This window comes from Pteropus vampyrus, unplaced genomic scaffold (assembly GCF_000151845.1).
Source record: "Pteropus vampyrus isolate Shadow unplaced genomic scaffold, Pvam_2.0 Scaffold101, whole genome shotgun sequence".
Lineage (NCBI taxonomy): Eukaryota > Metazoa > Chordata > Mammalia > Chiroptera > Pteropodidae > Pteropus > Pteropus vampyrus.
In genome coordinates this window covers 219,774-232,500 of record NW_011888882.1, presented here as the reverse complement: position 1 = coordinate 232,500, position 12,727 = coordinate 219,774, and positions in this window count along the sequence as shown.

Genomic DNA, 12,727 nt, shown 5'->3' with positions numbered 1-12,727 from the left:
TTTAATCTGTGACTCACGATCATTTACTGAGTTTTTGCATAGAGTAAGTGGTTCCATAAACTTCTGCTAGACATCTCTAAGTTTGTATCTTTACAAATAATCTGCTCCTTGACACCTGGCTCCCATGCCCTGGCTGCTGGCTGAACTTTCTCCAGTCAGATAAACTAGCCCTGAGGTGCATACTTGTCTTCCACTTGCTGGCACCACTATGGTTTGTCCACAGTTTTTGGACAACCTACACCACCCAGTGCTTCCCAGGAACCCAGGGCCTTCTTAACTCCTGTTACTAACAAAAGCATTGCTTTTTATTTGTTAATTCTCCCAAGTATTTGCTTTTTTGACCCTTTTAAATCTAAGTGTAGACTAAAAGACACTATGCCTTCATGGAAGATATTTCCAGAGATTGAAACCAAATATTAGGTGACCATTTAAACATTTTACCTAAAGCTACCCCTGAAGTGAAAACTGCTTTAGTAATAAAGTTAAGAGGTTTTCGACAGCAAAGTCGGGCTCCTGAACCTTTTCACCTCCTCCCAGCCTTCAGACATAAAGGAACCAGAGTCTACAAAAGAGTTTTCAATGTTCTCCTCCCTCAAGAGTGCCCTCAACCTTTGTTCTTACTGCAGTTTGTCTACCACCATCCCCAGGCACTGAGACTCAAGTACCATGTTGCACAGCATCACCAATGACCTTGCAGATGTCCCACACGCATCACCACCACCACCACCACCCTTCTGGGCCAGAATTGCTGCCATTTCAAACCCTTACTCCAGGCATGAAATCTATGAACAGAAAAAAAGAAAGCAACTACCCAAGGCCAGATGATGGGCTGAGGGACAGAAAGCATAGATGGAGTTTGCTCAGACAGAGAACCTCGATGGGAGATGGGAGCAGCTGAGGGAGCCAGAGACTTTGAGCCATGAGAACCAAGCCCCAGGACTTTGGTCTTTCAATGAAGTCCTATACTTTAAGAAATGTGTGATCATAACTATAATTATTAAGCTGTGGATGACATGGGAAAAACTCTAACATTGGCCTTATTATAGATACTGAGAAATCAATTTTGTAAAAAAAGAAACCCTGCTAATAACTAATTATATAATTTATGAATGTTTACCATTTATGACAAATTAGTTTGAGCACAAACCAATTAGCTTTGAATATTGCTTCAGACTTAAAAATTAAAATGTCCTTTCTAGGGTATATCAAAGTTTACCTAGGAAAGAGAATAATGGGAATCTTTCAGATTTCTTTGCTTCAAAAATTATTGCAGTGTTAAGGTGAGATTCTTGGTAAACTAAGAAATGATTCTTGACCCTTAACATGTCTGGAGAGTTTATTAGATGCTAGACATGGTATTGGGTTTCAATGTACTTTCTCTTAACCCCCACAGCAGGTCTCTTAACACCAAAGCCCTCACCTTTTCTGTCTTCTGGAAAGAGTATAGCAATTAGAACACGGGCTCCCGTATTAGCCTATATCCAATCTTGGCTCCACCTATGAGCTAAGTGGCCTTGGGAGTTATATAAGTTCTGCCTGCCTCAATTTCCACATCTGTAAATGGAGATAATAACAGATTCAATCTCAAAGTTTTACTACCTATGCCACACGGTAAGTTCTTAATAATTTTTTTTCACATTTAAGAAATTTGTCACTTTAACTATCTGAGTTGTTCCAATGAGAAGTTATATTAGTCATAATGGTTTGTTGGATGAATATTCAATAGTTATTGAGTGCCTAATATGTGACAAAAATCATGCAAGGCACTGTGAAGACAACAGTGAACTAAACCATTAAAAATACTTGTCCTCATATGAGCAGGGGCCAGAGGAAGACAAAAACAACATAAACAGGTAAAACATGTACTAAGTTATTATATGGTAATAAGTTCATAGAGAAAAAAGGACAGGCGCATGGAGATAAAGGGCTAAATCTGCAGATTGCTCTTTTAGATATTACAACATTGTGTAAACACTACATAATTTTGTTTATTAATAATCGATATAGTATGCTTTTAATTGGAATAGTGAACTAGTCTTTGTTAATATAACGAGGTTATCTGCTCACAAACTTAAAATATTTACACAAACATTGTTTTCTTTAGCTGCTTATATTTAATAAAAAGTTTTCTCAGTCTCTCTCACATACTTTCAACAAGAACAGTTTGACCACTTACAACTAAAGATCATGAGTGAGAACAAAGTGTTCCTTTTAGAAGTTCTTATTGCTATAGTGATAATAGATATACTATTTAGAAGAACTAGGAAACCATGACTTCAGATTTAGCAAGGATTTGCATTTCTTTATTTGCAACTATTGAATTTGCAGATATGGCAACATATATGTTAAAGTTTCCAATTGTGTCCTTTGCTCCAAAGAAACTTTACAAAGCAAAATGGTTACAAAACCCCTCTAAAACAAGGGTTTACAGTAACATAACTTTACATTTAAAATGATATTTATTTAAATAGTATTTGAATATTTATATTATTATATGTTTTAAATGTTTAAAAATATTTTATTAAATATTATTAAAATATAATCGATGTTTTATTCGTTATATCAAAACAATAAGTGTTATTAAATATATCAAATAACATAATTTATTGTTACTTAAATACATTTAACAATAGCATTTAAAATAACATAATATTTACTTTTCTATTTCAAAGACTGAACTTGGAGGAACAGGTTAGTCCAAACCACAGGCATAAGGACATAAATAGCAGAGATCCTAGAGAATGGAGCTCAGCGCAGGGATGCAATGTCATCAAGGAAGCCTGGTGAGAGGGAGGTAAACTGATTTGGAGGCCTTAAAAGATAGTCCTTAAGGAAGAGAGAGTGTGCAATTGGGGTTTTGAAGGTATGCTATTTGAATTTTATATTTATATATCAAAGTTTAATAATTTCCCTTTTTTGAAATAGATATATAATTCAGAACAAGTTTGGTGGTTTTATTCTACCATGAGTTTTGGACTGACAGAGAATCACAGCTGTTACTAAACAAATTCATGAGGCATATGCTCTCAACTCACACTTAACCAGTCGTGTCTATGTGCTACACACTGCGATATGGCTTATGTTCCATTCTCTTACTATTCAATAAAATAATTATTAGCATACCCATTTTACAATTGATCAGATTGAGGCCTGAGAAGGCCGAAGAAATTTCTTGGGTTCACACAAATAGTAGGTAGCAGAATTGGGACTGAAATCCTTATTTTTCTGACCCTAAAGTCTATAACCTTAAGTTTAACCTTAACTTTGACATTAAACTGCCTTTAGTTGGCTCATGTTTACAGTGGACCATCAGCATTCTTTTCATCTTTTTGGATTGGAATAGCTAATTAGAATGGTCCTACTCCTTTTAAGGAGAATATATATTTTATTATTACTATCAATTTAAAGTTTAGAGTAGCCTCCCACCTCCCACTTGAAAAAATCCAACACAGGAGAAAAACAATCTCTGAACTACAGGACTTTGCAATCCAGTTATTGCTACAATGATTTCTCTGTGGTTGGATTTGCATAAAGTTCTTGGAGGTAATGGCAATATTTTAAGTGTATTATTATTAGTTGTAATAGTAACATTCCTTAAATATTTACATTGTACTAGGTATTTCTCAGAATATATGCAATATACTATAGATTTTTCAAAGGATTTATCTAGACAGATATCTAAGACTGAATAGGGTTCAAACAGTATATTAAGCCTTGGTTTATTGGGAACTAAAATTGTCCCTATGAACTTGAACTTAGGTTTTCTTATTTACCTAAAAACATGTCACTATGTCTACTGGTTTAACTTAGCAGGCTGTTCTTCCCTGATCTCTAAAATTGTAAAAAGTTGATCCAACTAAATCCCTTTAACATGTGTAAAATAACTAGACTTTACTGTTCTATTCTAATCATGAAAACCATCATGTTCACAAGATAACCATGCCCTATATTTTTTAATCTTTTTCCTGGGAAAATCCTGACAGCAAAGGAGAATTAAGTGGGGATGATGGCCATTTCTGGACTTGTGTTTTGATTTTTGAGCTTTGGGCTGCTTGTGAACTCAAATTTGATTTGTATCTCCATTCGACTTTAAAAAATTTAGCATCTCCATTCGACTTTAAAAATTTAGCATTTTACTTCACAAAATGTTTTAATTTAACGAAATCAATGAAAAATTAAATTAACACTGGGCCCACCTACTTCCAGACTCCTTTAAGTGAGATCATGTTTTTTTTTAAAGATATTTTCAATTTGTTATTCTGATTCTTGGTCAAGAGCTTCTAAATTGAAATATAATAAAAATTAGAAGGATGTAAAATAAAAACAGATAAAGATGAAGCCTAGGACCTTGCAGGTGATACAAAATGTGTGTGGGTGATAAATATGGGCATTAAATGGGTCCTCTCACCTAGGAGCTCCTCTCCAGCAATGCCCTGCTCAAACTCCCCTAACATAGAACTCTGATTCAAGCAGAACAAAAAACTAGTGATACAGTGATGCCAAGTCTGAGGCATCTGAGTTAAGGCCATTCTGAGGCACTTTAAAACACATTCAGTTTTATTCTTCCCATAAATTCGCCACCTCAGAGACTTTGGATGAGAGGAATATTGAGGGATGAAAATATCCAGGAGAATGGGAAAAGGCAGTAAAAGGAAGTACAACAAATACTGCATAGAATTTTGTCCCCCTAACCCCATGGCTCATTGTTATAAATGAAATGGTCTGCTTACCTCAAGCAAGTATTCAAAAGGCACATCCTGCATGCCAGCCCTGTGATAGTCGGTGTCTTAGAGGCACTGGCTTCTTGCTTCATGAAGCCCATGTCTAGTGAAATGAGGTGAAGGAGAAGAGGTGATTTGATGGTATTGAGAAAAATAGGAACAAGCTAAAAGAAGTCGACTGAAATAACTTGTTACTAAAACTTAAAATAAAAGCTTTGCTAATTGCCCAAGCTTTGGAGAAATAAGTGCATTTAAATTATTATTTAATAATTTAGTAAAAGGTAGTGGTGTGAATCATAAAATAAATTAATGCCTAGTGGCTGGGCAGAGAAAAACAAAGATGAAGGAAGAACAAATAGAAAGGAGTAGGTGCTTCAGGAAGAAGATTCTTGAGAACATCACACCTTGTCTGTCTCAGACCACAGCCACACTCCAAGGGACAACAGCCCTATGTGGCCTGAGAGAGGAGGCTTTCCTCCTTCACTCAGACTCAGTGCTTGATCAGCACCTGGAGTAACAAAAGTAGGACAAGTAGAGTGTGCCTGAATGACAGCCATGATGATCCTGCCTCAGGAGGCCGACCAGATCACTCAAGTCTCCCAGTTCTTTATTCTCTACGACAATTCAACTCAGCAAACACTGTTATCAAACCCATTTTTCACGTGAGGAAACAGAGGCTGGAGCAGTGAAGTGAATGAGCCAGGAGTCAAACCCAGATGTATCTGACACTAAATCTCCAAATCTCTATACAAGAAAAGGTTGTTTCTGGATGAATTTTACGGTTTCTGTTAAAGGTATAGTTATATCTTTTTAAACTGACTTAGGCAATAACTATCTTTTTACATAGTTTCATTTTAGTAGGAAACAATTATTCTTTTAATTCCTACATGGTGAACAATGCCTGAAAAATTCACATATACTAATTTTAAAGCTATTACATATATATGTATATACATGTGTGTATCTATATACATACACACACTATTTGTTCTGCTTTTGTGTGTGTGATATTTTTAAGACTTTATTATTAATTATCATCATCATCATCATCATTTTGGAGGAATTTTAGGTTCACTGGAAAACACCCTTTGCACCCACACATGCATAGCGTCCTCCATTATTATAATCCCCTACCAGAGTGGTACATTTGTTACAATTGATGGCCCTGCATAATTTTTAGGTGGAATACTAGTTAATAGTTAATAAAGAGACCTCCCTAAAAGCTGAGAAGACTCATGTCCACGGGGTGGCAGTGTGACACCCATAAACCTAAGGAGAATTGAAGTAAAGGCTATATTAACAAAACTTAATCTTTTGTTTGAACTATGTACATTTGTGTAGAAATGGATAAGGCAAATCAACTATTTGTGTGATCAATAACTTTGTTTTATACTGGTAAACAGCCATATATGGTTAACGATTGATGTCTCCAACCCACAAGTTCAAGAGAAGAAATATAAATTTAGATTCAAACCTCCTATGAAGATTTTTTTTATTGCTTCTGACAGAATTATGGAATCACAGAATGTGATTTAGAAAACACAGAATTCAATGTTTTCTTCATTTTTCCACACACGTACAGAAAAACATAAAACAGCTCACATTTTCCAGATGTTATACAAGCCCTGGCATTGCATGGATGTAACTTTACCCCTTTCCCTTTATTTAAGAAAAGAGCAAAATTCAGGTGAGAGACACTGAGGTAATCTCAAATCTCTGTTTTTAAGTTAATCACTAGTTTGAATACTTGATTTTTAGAAATAATTCACTTCTAAGAAAACAGAATTCTATACAACCTCTCAGTGAATGCTGAAGCCCCTTCTAGAATATTCTTTACAGTTATTTGTCTGAGAAATGTACACAAAACCAATTAGCTTTAATTTGCATTTGGTTCTGTTATCATAAACCCAGTGTTTACAGGCCTGATGTTCATAAATTGTATATATTTATTTAAAGAAAAAAAAAGGAGTCTACAAGAAAATGTATACTTTTTCTGCAAACAGCAACAGACTTAGAATTTGTTCATAGCATTAAAGGTTAGGGTAAGGGAAAGTGCGGGCTACTTTCTTTTGCATGACGACACTGAGATTGCTGAGGAAAGCAGCTCCCTCAGTTATAGTCTCTAATTGGCGCACCATGTCAGCTTTCAGCTTCCATTGATAATGACACACTATAGACTCAACGGCTGAATAAAAATAAATTAGCAAAGGAGAAAAAAAAAAACAACAGACTAAATATGAACCTAATGGCATGTACTTACAGCCTCTTCCTTTTTTATATCAGGTCCCAGCATCCATGGAATAAAAAGCAATCTGATTTCTAAGGGCTCTTTATGCAGAAATCTGTTTTCTTCTAGAAGTCTTTGGTCTTAATCTTAGTTGTTTGTCTTTCATTTGCCCATGTTGACTCAGACATTTATCATGGCATGGCTGAAATTCAAACATGCTGAAATTCAAACATGCAGTGAATATCTAATCTAAGAGAGATTAAGATATCATATGTTTAAAGTCTTACCCTGCCTGCTCTATGAACTTTCATTCTGAGATTCTAAATGCCCATTTCTATGACTCTTCTAAACACAATCTCTGTATTACAGTTAGATTGTACAAAGTCATTTTTGTTTTTAATAGTATTCTTAATATTAACAAGTGCCTTTCAGGACTGCAAACCACTTGCTACAAAGGCTCTTTGAGGCATAAAATATATATCTGGGACTGTGAAAGCTGCTTTCCTTAAAAAATTAATGTATTGTCTGAGTTAAGTAATACATTCTCTAAATTGTATTGCCTGCTACATGTGAAGTGATTAGTTGCTAATTAGTTAACACAATTACTCTCTCTTCTACAAGAGGCCAGAGACTTCCCACTGGCAGTTTCTCAATAGATCTTTAAGTTTATATAATAACTTCCTATTTGATAAAGTAGGCAGTAGGAACACTCTTCTAATGTGAATGATGCTTTTGAGAGCTATGTCTTTGATGTTTCTTTTAGAGATGGTTGCTCACCTTTATGAGAAATTTCAAAGGCCCACTCAGATAACTTGCCTATTGTTTGCTCTGGAAAAAAACTGCTGGCTAGCCTTCTAAGCTTATTAAGATTTATCCCCAGGAACTTCTCTTGGAGTTGTTTGTTGGGACCACTGAGCATCTAGGCTGCTATCAGAGAGCCCCTGAAAGTCAAACTACAACTGTCTGAAAGTGGCAATCATAACAACTGTCACTTGTCGATTGCTTTACTAACAAGGCTAGCAAAAACTATGGAAAAGGGTCTGTAGCTCTGAAAATGTGTTTTTACTTCATTGAGGTACCTTAAAAGTGACTAATATCTTAGAACTGTATAATATTTAGAAATTGCAAAGGCTCTCATGTATAGTGTCTCACATAATATTCCTGAACAGCTTGAGAAGTAGGTTTCATTACCTATTATAATCCAACATTGAAAAATAAAAGCAGTTTGATCAGGACTCAGTTAGTAACTGGTAGATCCAGACCTCTTACATTCTTAAATCAATATCTTCTAGGGTGGGCCTTTGTAGTCTAAATTTTTACCTCTAATTTTAATCTCCAAGGCAATTCTTTTCTAGCCTATATAAATCAATTTTATGACTTTTTTTTTTTTTTTTTTTTTTTAAAAACATCACCCAAATGTCTGCTCTGAAAATTGTAACTAGGGTGTTGATGTTTAGCTTCTTGGGGATGCATTAATGTTTTATGAGGTTTTTTGCTTGTTTTTGTTATATTTTTTATTCTCTTATAGTTTCACCTCCAGAGAAGGTATTCAAAAAGAACTTTTTTGAAATGGGTGGATAGAAAGATAAGTAAATGAGATAATAATTTTAATGAATGAACTTAGAACTATTTGTCTTTTCAACACATAATGAAAAAATATCACAACATCCTTGTTAGAGGCATTTATTTATTCATTTATTTAATAAGCACTTTTATTCATTTACTTAGTATTTTCTCACTTTAATTAAACATTGATAATTGGAAATATAAAATTGAAAATTACTCTCCTACTTATATTCACCTAATCCCATTTGATATGCTAAGAATTTTGGTTGCAAATCAACAGTGATCAATTATCTACCTCTTTAATGTACTAGAAAGCATAAAATGACAAATCGTTAAGCTTCGTATCTATCCAGGTGCCAAAGAACTTGGTACTAACCATCCCAAAAGATTTTCTTTCTTTGACAAAGGCAGCTGTTACTTTCATCAAAGTTTAAACTACTAAAGTCTATACTAGTTGACTATTTTCCTACAAAAAAAAGTAATTTATCCTAGAATTATTAAAAGTGAAATTGTATAGATAATGCAAAAGTAAGTTTTAACTGGGTGTATAACAATTTGGGGTAAAGCTGAATTGAGCCAGGAAAAGCTTATGTGAACCAAGAAAAACAGGCCTAACCAGCTCTTCTTGCTCAAAAGAATGGAATCTAAAAATGAGTCAGGTCTAACACTGTAAAAAGGCTCTTCAAAGGCCCTCTCATGAATTTACATATATTAAACCAAATTTCATCTGTATTTAAAAATTTTATCTATATGATGGTCAATAAAGTCATGATATAATAATTATACTTAAATAGTAACATTCCTATGGTAAAATCAAGGCTCAATTCTGGAAGTTCTAGAGAAATACGTAGAAAAAATGTAACAGTGGTTAGTTATCTCAGGAGGGTGAGAAAAAGGTATTAAGAAAACAAAATGCTTTAATTCTGTCCTTCTCTGATGTTTTATCCTACATTAATTGCATATTGCATTTTAAGTAGAAAAATAATTTAAAATTTTGTTTATGTTGGGCTTCTGGTGTTTATATGATAAATAATCCCCAGCATATTTCTCCACTATATTATAAAGATGTCTACTCACATTCATATTGATTTCTTTTAGTTCCGTGTGCATAAAGACTTAGGCATCTCAGTGAATATGATGACTGCAGAGCCCCTGGAAGATGTGTGCTTCTAACCATGTTAAAAACATTATTGTCAGCCAAAGTTTTCACACGGTCACAGTTTCCTCTAACTGGAACTAAAGAAATTAACAGTTAAAAGTCATTATTATCATTTTAAGTTGGGAAGAAATGTTGCAAATCTAGCTACTATGTAATATAAATTTATTACAGATTATTTTTTAGCTATGTATTTCTGATCAAAGTCTACAATTATATAATACAAAATACACATATTGGAAATTTACAACATTTTGTAAAGCAATGAACATTTAATATAATGTTTTCAATTGAAAATACTTCTTTGTTTAAAGCACTTCCATGTTTAACTGGTTTTAGTAAAGACCTTAGAGCCCATAATAATGAACTTGGGTTTATTACTTAGACAACTGCAGAAAGGAATAAGGCGTACATTTTACAAGAGTGAAAAAAGTAGACTTTGTAAATATACTAATGATTTTAAAATAGTAATATCAAATCATAACTCACTTATCAAATGAGGGTGGGGAATTAGGTGTGACACATTAGCAATTTTTGTGCCATTTTAACTTTAGCAAACAGTTGAAGTTAACCGTTTCATAGGTTTTTCTCTTTTTAACAGCAATCTATTAAAACTGTATCAGTTATTTTCTCGCCTGAATATATTCAACAGAGTATTTTCAACAGAAATCACCTTGTTCTGCAGTTGAGGGACATCAGTTATCGTATTACATGAGGGTCTCCATCACTACTAAGGTTGTTATGTGCTGTATGGCTCCCTCACCACCTCCTTTGCTGTCTGTTGTTCCCAGCATGCCTGCAGCAACCTTTTCTTTTTTCCTTCTAGCGTACCACACCCTAGGAACATAGGAATAATTGAAATTAGCCATAGAAATCCTGATAAGCAAGATTGTTTAATCCATAAACTTAATTTTACAGACAAACCTGAGGCAACAGGCTCTGATATGAAGCTCTGATAACTGCTTCATTCCTTTCTGGTAGTAAGAACATTTACTTTTCTTCTCAACCCAGTACACCGCTATTTGCCAAGTGCAGGCTGCACCTTGATCCAGGTAGGTAAGATGGTAGGAAAATTGGCTGCCAAATAATAAAAACAACATAGTTCAAGTTGTTAGCATGCCCATGACAGCTGCAGTCTCTGAGAGTGCTCCTTATAAATAATATCCATCTTCCCCATTTGGTTATAAACAATTTAAGTAATAAAGTAAAAATGGAAGCCATGACCGTTTTTAGAAATGTGAGACCCAGTTGGGCCTATGGACTAAACTGTAGAATTAGAAAGATTTGCCCACCTAATCCTAGACAGCCCTGGACCCAGGCAGTTCTCTAACATGGAGGCTCCCTCACAAGAAAAAAGGAAACAACTGAGCTGTGTGTGACTAATGTGTCCTTCTTGATTTACCAATTCCATTTAGTGGATGCTCACACGAAATCATCACAGTGTTCAATTTTATATACAACCAGCCTTCCACTACTTCATCTCTCTCTCCTGTAATTACCTCACATGTAGAGAGAGGATTGAACTAACTAACCATACTCATTTTGTTTTTCTTGAGTTTGTATGCAATGTTATAAAAAGTAGTGTTTGAGCGTATATTTTAAAACTTCATATAAATTTACATATCCAAGGTCCCATTCTGTGTCTTACTTTTCTTACTCCACACTATGTTTTTAAGATCTGTCTGTGCTGTGATATATTGATCAAGTTCATTGCTTCTAAATGTTGCACAGTGCTCCAGGGTGCTCAACCACCACAATTCACTTGCTATTTCCGACTGATAGACATCCTGGTTCCTTTACATCCTCCTGCGTGTCCCTCCTGGTAGTGGCATGATCATAGAGCCATGGATACCTAATTTGATTGAGCACTGCCAAGTCACTGTCCAAAATGGCTGCCCCAGTCTACATTCCCTCTCACAGTGCGGGAGGGTTCCTATTACTCCATATCCTCACCAAATTTTTTACTATCTATGGCCTGGCTTCCAATAAGAGTTCTGCTAACAAAGAATCAAGTCTTCCAGATTCTTTATAACCTGCCTCTTAATCTCCTAATTGTATGTTCTCTATTCAAATAAAAATTCCATTAACTGAAAGAATTGTCTAAATAAAGACTTCAGAATCAAACCCATAAGGGGCTCTCAGTTTACTTAGAAATCTCTGTGCTAACAAGGATTACTCAACTTCTTGATTTCAAGATTTTTATCTCTCTTTTTTCTGGTCTATGATGATCTCCATGTGGTCTGAAGTCATTTTTTTGTTTTAGTCATATGACACAAATGTTAAGATTTTTAGAGAAAATAAAAAAACATCCTTCTTGAAAAGGCCAAGCCTGTCTCTTAAACCAGATGAAATTCAATCCTTCACATATTTAACTAAATGAGGACCTTTTCTTGAGATAAAGCTTGGGAAGGTAGTAGATAAAAGGCTTTAGGAAGTGGATAATAATTCTAAATAGGAGAAGTCCCTTTCCTACTCATCATTAGGACTTCTAATTTTAAACTTCATTGAGTTTCAGCATTTAAGATATTTATCAGGATAAAAATTGGTAAGCTTTTATGGAATTTACAAACCACTGTGTGGAGACAGGGCCAAAGGGTTATTAGGAAAGGCCAGACACCACTGCCAAGATCTTCCTGCTATAATGTTTACTTTTTGGCTTAAAAGAAATGAATCTCCTGTTTAAATGAACTGGTGACTGCACGGTCTTTATTTTCTTCAAACTATAAAGTCAAATCACATGGAGATGTAGGGAGAAGGAAAGAAGATGAAAATAAGAACCTAATCCCTTAGTAGAAGTTGAGAGAAATGGCCTAGGCTTATGAATGGAAAGCTCTCATTTGCCTCAAGCTTCATGATTTCCCTCACTGTGAAGTGTTCCTGCAAATCTTCATGATGTTCTACTCTCGCCCCATCCATATCACATACCTGTTTTTTGAAACCTTCAGCCCTCAGGTCTAAATATCTGAGAGTCACATGGAGAGGCCAGAGGATGGGAACCACTTCTCTTGGAAAATTTTGTTTGTTTAATGTTTTAAGCTTCCAATAATGTTTTCCAGA